At 44.6% G+C, this 14,541-nt stretch overlaps 1 long non-coding RNA gene across 1 annotated transcript; it reads right to left on the bottom strand.

The window, feature by feature from the left end:
• Positions 1-4,859: 4,859 nt before the first annotated feature.
• On the bottom strand, positions 4,860-14,190 carry LOC137445821 (uncharacterized). Its single transcript, XR_010988493.1, has 4 exons — positions 14,114-14,190; positions 12,810-13,321; positions 6,547-6,763; positions 4,860-5,548 (listed from the first exon to the last, which is right to left on the bottom strand). It is a non-coding gene; the product is annotated as an uncharacterized lncRNA (long non-coding RNA).
• Between the last annotated feature and the right edge of the window lie 351 nt (positions 14,191-14,541).

The raw sequence follows: 14,541 nt of genomic DNA, 5'->3' as shown, positions 1-14,541 counted from the left end.
CAAGTGCCTGTCCCCTGGCTACATGGCAGGTGCCATTGTTCAAACCTGACAACTTGCCAGGCATTGCCTTTTTCTAAACTTTTGACAGACAAAAGGGAGATGCAAATTGCAAATTCTTTTCAGCATGACTGTGTTCAGTCATTTTTTTGCCTCACAATCAGAATATGATGGTGGGATTTATTGTAGATACAGTTTTGTCATCATACAGTAAGATGCAGAACTAAGAAAAAAATGAATACTATGCTAAAAGGACTGAAGCAAAACACATGAGTGTTGCACAGTCTCCTCCTAATGTGGTCTCTCAGAGTGGATAATAATATAAACATTCATCCATTAGAAAAAAACTACCCTTTACTGCCCCCCATTAAATACATTGGCAGTCCTATTAAAATACAAGTCAGATTTGTGTTTAATGATCTTGAAAGGAAAGTAATTGCTTGAGTATTACCATTCCAATGTTCTTACAGCAGCATATAATATTTACAGTCTAAGTGCTACTTCTCAGTGTTACATGGCACTGAATATTGCCCAGCCTCTTAAGAGAGAGCCTGTGTAGCTGAGAACCAAGGTACAAAGAAGATAAGATCTCTGAGCACTGTAAAGCCTGTGAGAAACAACTAAGCGATGGGTTGCCTATTTTTTTCCCATTGTAATAAGCCTTGAAAGAAAAGAAAACAAATCTTACAAAAACCCCTCCAACTCTGCAAAGGAAAAGCTTGGATTCCACAAATGCTTGCTCAGGTGAGAAGATCTGGTGTTACCTTGCTTTGTGTCAGCACCATGTGCCAGCATCAGGCACAAAATCATACTGAGAGCTGTGATATTTTGCTCTACATTTTTAACCTCTCACTTGTGATATTTTGCTCTACATTTTTAACCTCTCACAGTGTCTTAATCATTGAAGACATTGGAATATTTGTATTGAACAATTGCATATGGTTTTGTGGGAATAACCTCAAAGCTCATTCGGACTAAAGAAGAGGGGAACATGAAATTTAAAAGGAAAGAAAAATATTTTTATATCTGTGCGAGTGCAAACAGGAAAAGGTATATCATAAAGCATGTGGTAAGAGTACCACAAAGAATATCAAAGGTTTTCCAGTGGGAAAAGGTGAGTTCCAGGTCCTTTTTTCCTTCTCTCATTTGTCTTGCTTATCAAGACCAAAACTTTAAGAGTATTTTCTCTGGATCCTCTTCAGTCTTTCAGCAGTGCACTGAAAAATGTGACTGTGCTGAGAGATCTGGGATTTAGCTGTGCTACTTATTACAGTTTTTTTATTCCATAATTAGTGTGGTTTAAATTCCAAGCTGGAACAGATCAGGTACAATCAACAAATCCAGAGAGAAGTGTGCCTATGCAGTTTTAATGTGACTTGCCTCAGCTTCAGGCCAGCTAAACAATCTATCTGGATGACACAACACATTGGTCTTAAGAACCTGAACAAAGCTCTTGGATTATTATTGCAGTTGGGATGGGGTGTTATTCAGGCTTGATGACCAACTGGTGGTGCTAATGCTTCATTGGATGGGAGGTGAAGAAGGGTTCATTACCTCTCACAAAGTATGTGCATGCATTACACAAACCCTCTTCAAATTACAAAGCAGCTTTCACCAGCCTTGCAATTAAAGCATCTGTCCTGAGCTTAAAAAGACACTTGCAGGAAACAGTTACGCACATGTATTCCAAAATTTCATATGGCAGCACTTTAATCATGACAGCCTCAAGGATCAGTCAGCTGCTTAGGACACTTGACATTTGGTCGTTAGTCATTTAGTCCTTGCATTATTGTTTTGTGTAGCTTTTTGTGTCTGACATATGATGTTTGTTGTTTAGGAGGAAGATTAGATACTAACTTGTCTGCAGAGGGCTATGAAGCATTAAAGCACCAAGAGAGGCAAGCCTGGGTTTGAGGGATAGTTAGCCACAGTCAGAGCAAACCATCCTGGTTGACAAAACAGAATCTAAGCCTTGGTGGGTGGAGAAGTCTCTCAAGCTAAATATTCATGTTTCAGCACAGTCATTGACTGAAACAGAAACAGACTCCAAGAACTGCAGGTGTGTTTACTTTATTCAAGTAAGTGATACTCCTTTTTAAAAAGCCAAGATACCATCATCCATATTTGGTGGAGGCTCTTTACTGTCTTAAAGGTTTTTATTTGGTGGCATTCAGCAGCTCTGTCCCCTAGGTGTTGTGCTGAAAGTCACCAGTAACAACCAGGTCAATGACAAGTTGTGTGAGCAATTGTCCTGTTAACCAGAGAGAAGAGGGGAGGAATTGAGTCATTTTCTTTTGCAGCATGAAGACTGTGAGAGGAAAATCCTTTCCACACCAACTCTGACCTGTGAGGGCACTTTCTTGGAGCAGCTGAAGGTGAGCTTCTCAGAATAATGGTGAAGAGTGGAAGAGGGGACCCATAGTGTGATACACTGGCAGGTGATTTGTGATATATCTGGCAATGACAGTTGTCTTCCTATCATTGTGCTTGCTTATTCATTCCCTGAAATCATCTTCCTCTAACAGCTCTTAAATCTCAGGGGGAGTGAGGTACCTCTGAGTCTGGCAGGACTGAGTGAGCAAGGGAATCCCCGCTCTGTCCACTCCACGTGCCACGCTCCCATCCCACCCACAGTAATTGGTGTGGTAAGTGGCAGGAAGCTGTTTACACCTGGTATTTCCAGTGAACTAGCTCAAAATGGCTGTGCCTAGGAAGCAGGTGGTCTTCTCCCATGTTTTCTCCAGTGGTGACAGTTTTAATACTATAAAACAACCTGTTGAGATACTTTAGCCATTAAGGCCAAATTTCTCCCTTAGATGAGTGCTGCCTTGGCTTTGTGTAGTCATAAAATGATGGCCATTTCTTGGAGTTCAGAGGAGCACTAGTGCACTCAGTGAAGCCTCATTTCATAAAAAACAGGCATAAGAATTCTTGGTTTCCTCTTGAGTAAAATACCTGCAGGTACTGTGCAGGTTCCTGAAAAGTCAAGCTTACAAAGGTTCTCCTCCTCCTCTTCTCCATAGGAAGAAGCAGCACAACTGCCTGTGGGATGACGTCCCACTAGCAAGGGCAGCTGAAGCAAAGAGGGAATTGAACTTCATCTGCTGGTGTTCACTGGTCAAAGTATCAAATTAAGCTGTCCATGGCAATTATGAGTATTCCTTCTGTCCTTTCTTCTGAAGGAAGCCTGACAGCACGCAATGGTCACCAGTCCCTGGTTTTTGGTTTTTTCCCTCCATTCTCAACAACCTGTTTTTTTCCACTCCAAATCCTTTCCTAGTAATTTTCTATATTTCCTTTTTATGGAGCACACCACATCTTTCCTCTCACCATGCATGCTTACTCTCCAAGCAAGCAGCTCTGATAATGGATCTTCACTTGGAATAATCACTCAGCAAGGCACAAGCTCCACTGTTTGCTTTCCTTTCTGGCTCATCCTGCTTGTTTCCCATACTCAGGCATATTAATATTCCAGCTCTGATTGTTGTTCTTTTTTATCTTTTGTTGGAGAGCATTTGCCTCCTGTCTCATTTAGGGGCAAAAAAAAAAGTTAAATTGGTGCCAGATTTTTAACAAAATTAAGGCTTCCTCTCTGGTTTTGTTGCTGCCACTTTAAAGCTCTGCTACTTTGGCTTGAAGGGTGTGCTGGTACCAAGAGGCACAGACATGATGGGTGTGCAAGTCAGATAATTACATGTGAAAATGTCCACTCAAACACAGGTCTGGTGGTCTGCATTCCCAAATACATGATCAGTCTGTATGATCATGTCAAGCTGGGGCTGCCTCTCAGTGCTGGTGCATGGTGAACGTTCAGTCAGTGCACAGCAGAGCGGATGGGGTGCACTGGTGACGTGGCCTGCACTTCTGCATGCAGCCTTCTGACATTTGCAGATTTGTCCCTTAATCTCTGTGGTGCAGGATTAGCTGTCAGGAAACATTGTCTGGGATGAGCTGTTGGGATTCAGATTATCAACCGAACATTAATTATTCTTCTGACTAAACCCTCAACAGCTAGGCTAGATAATACAAATGTAAAGAAAGAAATGAGTATGAATCATGTTCACTACTTGAAACTTAGAATGAATCATGATGTAGGAACAAAATCATATACCATAACTATATGTGTGTCAAGATTTCACAGAGCCAGATCCTCAGCCTGGGCTGGACCATGTAATGCCACTGGCATCAGAAGACATTTTCTCCAGCCTTCTTTATTTATTCTGAGTGCCTAAAGAGTCCTTCCAGATAACAGCAAGATCTGTCAGGTCATGCTGAGGAAAGCAGAAACCATAATAACAAATAAGATGTTAATCTTTTGCAGTAAAAAGAACCCAATTTTTCTTTAATCATGCTTATGGAAAAAACTATTCAGACAGAAGTGGTATAGGGCCTTGGAGAACCTGTAGTGGGTGCCTACCCAGTTGCCAGGCAAAGCATGACTGCACAAAGTGTCAGGGTTTCTGAAAGAACAGCAAGCATTCCAGTCTGTTGTGGCTAGTAGAGAAGAGACCCTAGGTCTTCAGGTCAGGAAACTTGGGGCAGCTCATCTTACTTCAGTACAGCTTGATATTTAGATCTGTGCATTCTATGTATGGTAGAAATGTCATGGTGCTTAATACCATCATGGTGTGGTCCTTGTATTCAACTAGGCTAGAGATTAAGTATTTACATTTCAGTATACACAACCAAAAGCCTTTAAACCCAAGTCAGGGGGTTAAAATGTCCGAATAGAGCTGTAAAGAGCTAATGAGAAGAATAAAAATCAGGTAGTTAAAAAATGATGTAAGGTAGAGTCTTAATTTTTTATTATTAAATTCACAGCACATTAAATATTAAGTGTTCATAAACTTTGTTTTGTGCAATGATAAATTAATAATATCTACATAGACATGTTCTTTTACAACAGGGAAGTAAAGAAACATAGCACCAGAGGACCTTGTGTTGACAACTGAAGCTATTAGAATAGACTCCTTAATCTTCAATCATAAAGAGTAGATAATGTTATTTCTTATTACTATTAAATGCAACGTGCCTTACCAAGAAATAAAGATGTCATTACTAAAAATAACTACCAGAGAATGATGTTAGCAAATTATATCTTGAGATAAATTCAGTGAAATGTTCTCTGCTAATCTCTGTTGTATAAAAATTGCTTTTCTACTTATTCTCATGTTAGCCCATAAGAGGTTACATAAGGTTTTTGTCTGAGCACAACATGATATGTTGTACATTTGGGAAGTGTTACCAATTGGCTCCAAAATGCAGGCCACAGTGTATGCTTTCTGTATCACTCAAAAATGGCTGTCCACCTCTGCTTGGGGAAGGGATGATTGACTTCCATTTTTCCTTGTCTATGAAGAGTAAACAATGCCTCCTTGATTACTTAAGTAACTTTTTTCCCCCCTAGGATTTAGCAACATTATTCATTCAAATGTTTCCAGTGGTTCATAAATAGATGGAGGAGGAAGCATGTTCCGGGTCAGTCTCCTCAAAGGCTAATTCCTTGTCTACAGGCCAGGCCATGGAGATGTATTTCAGGATGGAATATAGCCTAAATGAAGAAATAATGGGTTTGTTAAGTATTTATGCATGACAGAGAGAGAAGATCCACCCACTGGTTACTGGTATAGGTATCAGGACATGAGAATGGTCCAACTTTGAAGATAGGAGCCTGCAAGAGCCCATATACCTGGGCAGTAATATAGCTGGTAAAGAGTAGTTTAAAGTATTTAAGCACATGGTAAGCTCTCTTCCAAAAAGGGGTAGAACAAAATGCTGATTTGCATGAATACCCTAATTTTTGAGTGCTGATACTTTAAATATGATTTTCCAAACCAGGAGTCAAAGGAGGTGAATTTAAGCTTTAAGATTTCTATTAAATATTTCGATGGGGGGGGGGGGGGGGGGGGGGGAGGGGAACCAAAGGAAGTTACGTTTGGACACTTTTCTTTGCCTTAAAAAAATCCATGCATTATCTTCTGTAGCCGAGACCAGCGCCAGTTCCTCTGTGGTACTGGTGTAGGGACCACTGCTCAGCCACCTCCACACCAAGAGCATGCCGGCCGTGGATCTCGTGCAGCTCCTGCCCCAGTTTCTTTTTCTTGTGATCCTGAATCAGAGGCTTGGGTAAGGACGGGCTGGAGCAACACGTGCTCTCCTTGTCTGTTTTTAACGGGCGTACGGTCTGCCCCGGACAGCTGATGGGAACTAGGACATGCAGTGGAGTGCGTCCTCTTCATTCAGCTGCTGCGACGGCCTCGGAGCCAGCTGGAGCGTTAAGGAGCCCAGCAGCTCCCTGCCAGCCCGGCTCCCGGGGCCAGCTTTAGGCGCCGGCGACATCGGCAGTTGCCTGGAGAGGCAGGCTGGTGGAGGCAGCGAAATCACAGCCGGGAGAAGACAAGCCGTGCCCCGGGGTGCAGCAGCAGCTGCTGCTCCCTGACAGGCTTCCCTGGGCCCCTCAGCCCCCTGCAGCACAGCCCCGTCCCATCTTTCTTCCCAGTTAAGGGGTTCTGGCTGCTTGCCCGCAGCCCTGCCCTTGCTCTGCCTTACCCAGTGCCGCCTCTCGCTCAGGGTTGGCATCGCCGCTGGTCTCCTGTCTCGTGCTCTCCCTTGGAGCCACAGTGGGGAGAGCAGGGACAATCGGTGGCCCCTCTTCAGTGTCAGTCTTTCTCCTCATGAAAAAGAGAGTTCTGCTTCCCAAAAATCGTTCTCAGACCTATGCCTCAAACCCAGGGGACGCCCAACCGTGCCACATTAGATGCAAAGCCTAAAATCAGAGAGAGAGCAACGGTGGTGGGAAGAAAGTTAGAGTCGTTCTACTTAAGGAAGTCCTTTCAGAAGCTCTGCGCTTGCTCTTGAACAGGAGTGGGGTTCAACAGTGAGAGGTCATCTGCACTCGCACAACCAGGTCAGGTTCTGTGGGCACTGCTCTGGGGTGAGCACAGGGTGACTGGCACATCCCATCACCATGCTTATCTTCTCCAAGCCCCACATGGATCTCTTGAATTCATGGATCACATCTGCTGAAAGCCACCCCTGAGAGACTGGCACGTATCAGTACCTCTGTTATAGCTTTGTAACTCACTACTGGTAACAAAAACAGAGTGGAGAAGGGATGCATGTCAACCAGGTGACACTGCTTCTTTTTCTGCTTTAAAGAGTAGGAAGAAAATAGCACTGAGCAAGCACATCAACGTTCTGAGATTCCAGGTGGGTGTTACTGACATATCAAAACTGCAACCAAGGCTGCCAAAGCGCTGTGGCTACACCCCCAGTTGATGGGAAGCCTCAGTGCTGGCATTGAGGGGCACAGCTCCTAAACCTGACTGGGTAGAGCCCCCAGCAGATGGCCTGAACATAGGCTACAGGTAAGCAGCATTGTCAGAATACCTTCACAAAATACTGATTTTTGGGATACCAAGATAAAGCGTTAAAACCAGTCTCAAACTGGTAGGCATTAGTGACAGGGAAGGCAAATGACTTATCTGAACAGCTAATGGGGTTTAAGTGGGATAATCGCAGGCTGACAGTGGCAGATACCATCAGTGAGACATCTGGTCAGGAATACCTGTACTGCATGGCGTTATTGGCTCGGCACAAGCCAGAAGAGGTACAATGCAGGCTAGCAGGATTAGTGGAGACCTCCACCTGGCCGAATTTAGGGTAAGCTCCTCAGCATTTAGTCCCAGGGTAGTTTAAATAGTTTTCCTCTTAAGGGATTGGCTCTGAAAATCCCTCTCTTAAGCACTTAACTACAGGTTGGTTTGTTGGCACAGCCCAGCCTCATTGGAGCTGCATGTTCCCAAAGGCGATGGCTCTGCACAGGGCTGGGCTATGTGTGCTACCGGCAGAAACAGGCTCCTGGTCACTCTTTTCAGGCTGCCTCAAGATCCCTGCTGGCTGTCGTGCTGCCTTCCTTGCAGTGAGCTGGAGCCCCACTGTGCCAGGCTGCTGGCTGCAGCGTGGACATCACTGCAGGGCATCACCACACCGAAAATGGCAGAAAAGGATCTGTGCTTCTGCAGGGAAGGGAGAAGGCTGCTCCTCTCTCCTGCCTCCCAGAAGGGCTCCTGCCAAATGATACCTTCCCAATGACATATCAAGCAGTGCTGTGGCTTTTTCATCTGTTTTGGTTTTCTTTAAACTTGTCCAGCTTTCTGTGATGCACTTACAAGATATGGCATTGCTTTGTCATTATATTTGGGTGGGTTTTTTTGTTGTTTTCATTATAAACCTACTTGAGCTGAACTTTTCCAAAGGAGCTAAACTATATAGGCAATAAGCTTTTCATTTGTATACTTGGGTGTCATTTGGTCAAGTAAAGCTGCTGTATGTAAACGTTTCATTCACTGCATAATAATTGGAGTGAAGTTTTTATGCACAGGGCTTTTTATTTTCCAATCAGCAGCTCTGAGTTGAGACTTTTGGGGTAAACTGGTAGCTCTGGGCAGCTTTGAAGCATCACAAGTGGAGGGTTTTGTCTGCAGAAGATTTACTAGCAGTGAGCTTTTCTTCAACTGTTTTATTAGTCTCCTTTTACATATGTATAGCAGTGAGGGGGAAACCCTGTTGTTGGTGAAGTACAGGGCCTATTTCCCCTGTGGTATTCACACACACAAAAAAAATTTGTGTGAAAAATTGTTGCCCAGGGCCTCCCCAAATCCTGAAATTTAGCTTAACACCATGAGGTTTTCAAATTCGTCAAGCCTTCTCCACTCCCACCCTCCTCTGTTAAAGGTTGAAGCTGGGGTAACAAATTCAGCAGGGAGAATGGACGCCCTGCCCTTGGCTTCAGCCAGCACTGCCAGAAATAAGTCTGACCTCCTCAACTGAACCACTAAAATGTTTTCACTCACTTAATGTGGGTTTTATAATTTTAACGTGCAAGTTCTTGTTGAATTGAGCCCTGTTGCGTGGACAAATTGGACAAGAAAAGTTTAAATGTTACCACTTTGGCTTCTCCTCAAGTGGTGCTGAGCACAGATGTTTGTGGGGGCCATCATGTCCCTGTAAGAATGGGGGCTTTGTGTGCATAACCTTACAAAGGGCAGAATAGCTCTGCTTTGCTGCCAGCCACAGGATCATCCTATCTTTATGTGTTGATTTATTAGGCCAGGGATGAATGAAACCGTAATTAATATTACTGAAGCATTAGAGTCTATTTAATTTAAATGCCACTGAATATTTCACTTTCAGTTGGGAGTGACAATGTGTTCAGGACTGTTGGTGAAAGCCTCAGCCATCTGTTACCCCTACTAAGAAGGGAAGACAAGAGAGACACAGGGAGACAGAGAGCATTGAGCTTTGTGGCTTTTCCGAGCCTCCAGGATCATCATTCAACTCAAGGGCAGCCAAGAAACATTCCTGCGCACTGGACCCTTCGTGTATAGGGGAAATGCCTGAAAGGGTATAGGGGCAACATATCTCCCCAAGGGACAGAGAGAGAGGGAGAAAGATGGAGATTTACAGTAGGTACATACAGGCAAGTAGATGTGAGTGTGTGCTTTGAAATCAAGTGCCAAGGCAGTAGAAGGGGAGAGTAGAGCAGGAAACTGGCCAGCTTACAGATGGTCTAAAAATATTCTGAAAAGGTGGGAGGGAGGCTTTCCTCCTTGACTCTTTAGTCAAGGCAAGGTTTGAATGTTGATTTTAATTAGCTTAAGCAGTGAGGTTCCAGTTCAGTCTAGCTCCACCATGGCTTTATTTGATGGGCATTGCCATAATGGGTGCACAAGACATTCTCTATGGGAGGCTGTTGTGACATGGTCTCCACCAAGCTAAAACGGGGGGGGGGGGGGGGGGGGGAGGGAAGAAGGAAAGAAAAAGGGATGAATAAAAAAGAAAGGGCAGTGGTGTGGGCAGCAGCCCCAGTCCCAGAGAAATGCTGTGCAGCACCAAATGAGCAGCTGGCAAAGCATCACCTTTGCTCCTATAGTGAAAGAGGGAATGTGGTGGGTCCCTAGACAGAGCGAGGGGCTGGGCACAAGGGCAGGAGGAGCGTGCCAGTGCCAGGGCCACGCACAGGAGATGGTGGGGCGGGTGGCTGTGCGAGGCCACGGGTGGGAGGCTCTGTCGTCCATGGGATGGTAATTAGCACAGTGGGTTTTCTTATAATTGGGATCATTTGTTCTCCCAGTTTTTCTCCTGTGAACTGATTTCATGCCAGAGGGAAGCTGTGTGACTCACACCTTGCCATGCCAATTAGCTGATAAACATCAAATGTAAACAAAGATGGCCTAATTAAGACTAGTTGCCCAACCTCTACATGCATCTTGTCAAAATCCCACCAGCCTTTTGCATCCAGACTTATTTTCTTGTTTTCTGGGACTAAATTAGCAGCTTTGCACATGAACCACTTATCTTTGAGTGGAGCTTAGAGCAGGTAATGAGGAAAATTGGGAGCTGGCATGGGAGCAGCGTCACTCCCTCTATCTCGCAGGCACAGACAGGGTGAGCATCACCTCTGAGCCCCACGATGCTGCTGAGGACAGGGATTTGTCCACTAGTGTGGAGTGCTAAAGGCTGGTGAGTGACCCAGAAGCCATATCTTGGAGTATTTGGACAATTTGTCTTCTTTGTCTTCCTGAGTGCTACTGTCTGCACGTGAAATCTGTAATGTGTGTGTCTCCTGCTGCTCTCACCTGCTGTGAAAATTCATCAATCAGAACCCATCACTTACTGTGGGCCTGTCCCCCCGGGATTGCAGCCTGGGGAGTTATTTGCACTTTGGAGAGGAGGTGTATGACAGAGACACATCTGAGCAGCAGCATTTCACACCCACTTCGCACTGGAGCAAAGGATTCCACAGGTGAGCTGTGGGAGAGAAATATGCTCATGGAGGAAATATCGGTCTAGAACACACCCTAATGAAATCTGTAGGATGTTTCATGGCAGCATAAAATAAAGGGCCATGAAGAGGTCTCAGCAGGTCATTTGGACCATTTATCTGCCTCTAGACAAGATGCTCTGGGTCCCTGTGGCTTCTGTGGCTCAGTCCAGCAGTCTGTCCTGGTGCCTTGTTGGCCTTACTGTCAGGAGAAACTTGCTTTAGGTTTGAGCTGAATCTCCTTGCTGCACACTAAGCCCATTTGCTTCTGTCTTACCCAGGATGAATGCAGAGAACAAGTTCTTCTCTTCCCCTTTGTGACCTTCTTTGACTTATTTGAAGGTTGGTGTAAACTCTTCCTCCCCAGCACCTTCTCTTTTAAGCTCAGCAACCTCAGGTTATTAATCTCTTCCTTATTAGTCATGTATTCTAGATCTTCCATTATTTTTACTGCTCACCTCTAAAGCCTCTCAAGCATCCAAAATATCAAGCTCTTGAAGCATTCAAACATTGTACTTTGCCCCATTCCTGGATACAACACCCTTATCCCTCCTGCATTTCACCTTGTTTCTTCCAGCCTGACATAGTCATGTTGAACATTATCCCACTTCCCCATATAACACTTGTTCTCTTTACTTTGAGTCATCTGCAACTGTATTTAGGTAAAATCAGCTCCACTATCCAGGGCAGGAATCCCAGTTTAGCACTGGCTGGCTTCAAGACTGACCCCACTTGAGCCTACATCAGTGCCAGTGTGAACTGTCATTGAACAAGCTATTACTCTCTTACTAATACTATGGGTTTGCAGCATCTCTTACACTAGCTTCATCTGAACCACTTTGCCCAGCATTGCTCAAAAAACACATTATATGAAGTGCTACCTTCCTAAAGTGAGAGAAAACTGGAGGCAGAAGTACATCTACCACTTCTCTCCCCATGACAGGACTTCCCCTGTTGTAGAACATAAGTAGAGTGATTTAACATAATTTGTTCTTGACAAATCCCCATTGGTAGCGACTGCCCTGGGTGTTTACAAATAGTTGCATGATTATTTGCTCCAGCACTTTCCTGAGGCTGAAACTGAGTTGTCTTGTCTAAGACTCCCCAGTGCCTGTTTTCCCAGAGTAAGGGTCCTCTGCAAGCCCTCGGTGAAAACTGTTAATGGCTCTTAGTCCACTTTGAGCCCTTTGCTAACTATCCCAGGCAGCTGGGGAATAACCTCTCACATCCAGTCAATGAGAGTGATAAAACACTGTTGATACTTCCCTACTTCCTATAAATGATTACAGGAAATAATTTTGAGAAGTTCCCTGTACTGGTTTAGTCTGATTGAACTGATGTCTTGTTTATCCGGATTGTGAGAAAGAGAGCTACGTTTTTGAGAGGGAGTAGCAATTGGTTATGCCCCATGGCCACTGGTGGGTACCCATCCTTCTTATGACCAGGTACACAATTTATATCGGCACCTCTGTCAGAGACAAGGTTCATTGGGAGGAGAGATGAAGGAGTGGAGGAAAAGCAGGTCACCTGCAAAGAGTGTCCAGCCACAGCCATGGTCAGTGGCATTTTCTTCCCATCTCCTGCTTCGAGGTGCTCCAGAAATGACCACAGACTCTCCCTGCTAATCTGACCAGGTTTGGGAAGTGGGACTGGAAGGATCAACTCTTTATAAAAATGGAATGGGAAGTACATCTTTTTACACAACAAATAAATGTAATACTGATGTGATTTATTTAAAGAATCTGACAGCCAAAACCTGAAATCTTTGGATGCTATCTGTCTTGCAAATAACCTGAATGCCAGGCACTGCTTTCAGTGTAGGTAGGAAGGATGTGTTGGTACCTATCCAGAGCAGTGAGTGAAGAAGCTTCACACCAAACTGCTGCTGTTCCAGTTGATGCAAACATACAAAAAACAATTGTAGAGATATGGTTTGCACTATGAGTGTGGATGTACTCACAGCTCACAACAGCACAGCTGTACTTACAGCACAGAAGTGAAGGTATGAAGGTACCTCAACTGGTTTAATGGATAAGCCATCTAACACATAGCAACAGAACAATTTTGTAGCCGTTCAGCAGTCTGATGGAGTCCTGGGAAAGACAGTTTGCAAAAACACATAAAGCAGGCTCTTGTTGGTGATGTCAGAGGAAGCTTTTATATTTCATGAGCACGTTGTCTAAAAAGATCTTTTGAAGAGTTTACTAGATGATCAGCAAAGTAACCAGATGACAAAGCATTTTGCATGTGTGAGTTTCTCCGCTGGCAGGGCTCAAAACAACATGTAGCCTCATAACTTTTTAAATTCCAGTCAGATCCCGCATGCTCTCCCCACAGGCCTCCAGCTGACTCATCCTTTTCAAAATATTTCTTTTCACTACTGTGTCTGTAGGCTGCACATCCCGGAGCCAGAGCCAGATCAAGCTGGTACTAGCCAGCGCGGTGAACCAGCTTTTCTCTGTGGTGGTCTCATCAGCTTCTGCTGAATTTTAGCTTTCACTGAAAAGAAAAGGGGGGGAAAAAAAATCAGGTTCTCTAGGAACAAGGAGCAAGCTTTGTGACTGTGACCCCATAGAGGGCTGCTTCACCAAGATGGTAGGGAAAGAGAAACAATGTGAAAGTGTGACCGAACCATGGAGGAGGCTTGATTGAAACACAGAGGGGACCTGTGGCAGCTCACAGTGACAGCAATGACAGTGTCACCTGCAGGAGCTGTGAGTGTCTCCCCATCTCCACCTGCACAGCTGGGGTACGTGACATGGGGATGCTGGAGCAGGCATGACCCACACACATTTACATATTGGGCTGCTGCAAGAGTGAAGCAACCCTAGGCCAATGTCCCTCCCTGGGGCTCCTCTTGGGCACACCAGTGCCAGTCTCCATGAGGCTCCTGTCCCTGCACTTACCCTGCCTGGCACAGCTGCTTTGCACCAAGAGACCCTTTCGCTGCATGAGAACCAAGGGGAGAACAATTCTTATCAGCCAGAAAAGCACCATGTAAGTAGAAATGGAAGATTTCCAGCTGCTAAAGAGCTACCGGTGAGCATTTTCAAGGTGGCATTGAAGAACATTTTGAAGCACATGAAACCATGATTTGGAAAAAAAAAGGTGTTTGGGAGATAAATTCATATCTTGTTCCTAAGATAGAAACCAAGCTTCATTTTACTAAATATAGGCATGTAAGGCAAGATAAAATTCATCAAAACTCTCAGTCATATCTCCCAATGAGATGTGTTGTGACAGGAGACCAGCAACCCCATGAGAATAAGAGCTTGGTATTCCAGCACTTACACGCACGAGTTGCCTCCACAGTGTAAGCAAAGCCACTGGATCAAACGCTTGCAGGATTACACCCCTCAGACTGGCAGCTTACACCAGGTCACTTGGCAGGATCCTTCCCACTGGGCTCACCCTCCAGCCAGGCTCCCAGCACTTCCTCGGTGCTGATGGTGCGTCTCCAGAGTTTAGCTTTTCCCCCCTCAGAGATCAAATACAACAGTAACATTTAAAAAAAAAAAAAAAACAAATTAAGAAAAAAAAAAGGAAAAAAAAAAAGGCTTTATAGATTCAATTCTACGAAATGATCCCCTTTGCAGCATGGTTTACACTAAGCCTCCAAATCTGACATCTCTTTGAAAGCCCTCTTAATATATCCAATTATAGATTTTCAGCAAGTTTGTGGAATGTCGGCTTTCCCGGCGACTGACCCCGGAAAACAC

This window comes from Melanerpes formicivorus, unplaced genomic scaffold (assembly GCF_026170545.1).
Source record: "Melanerpes formicivorus ecotype bairdi unplaced genomic scaffold, bMelFor1.0.p_v2 SCAF_16, whole genome shotgun sequence".
Taxonomy (NCBI): Eukaryota; Metazoa; Chordata; class Aves; order Piciformes; family Picidae; genus Melanerpes; species Melanerpes formicivorus.
Note: the sequence above shows the minus strand (reverse complement) of the source record. Positions and strands in the feature narration are given on the sequence as shown.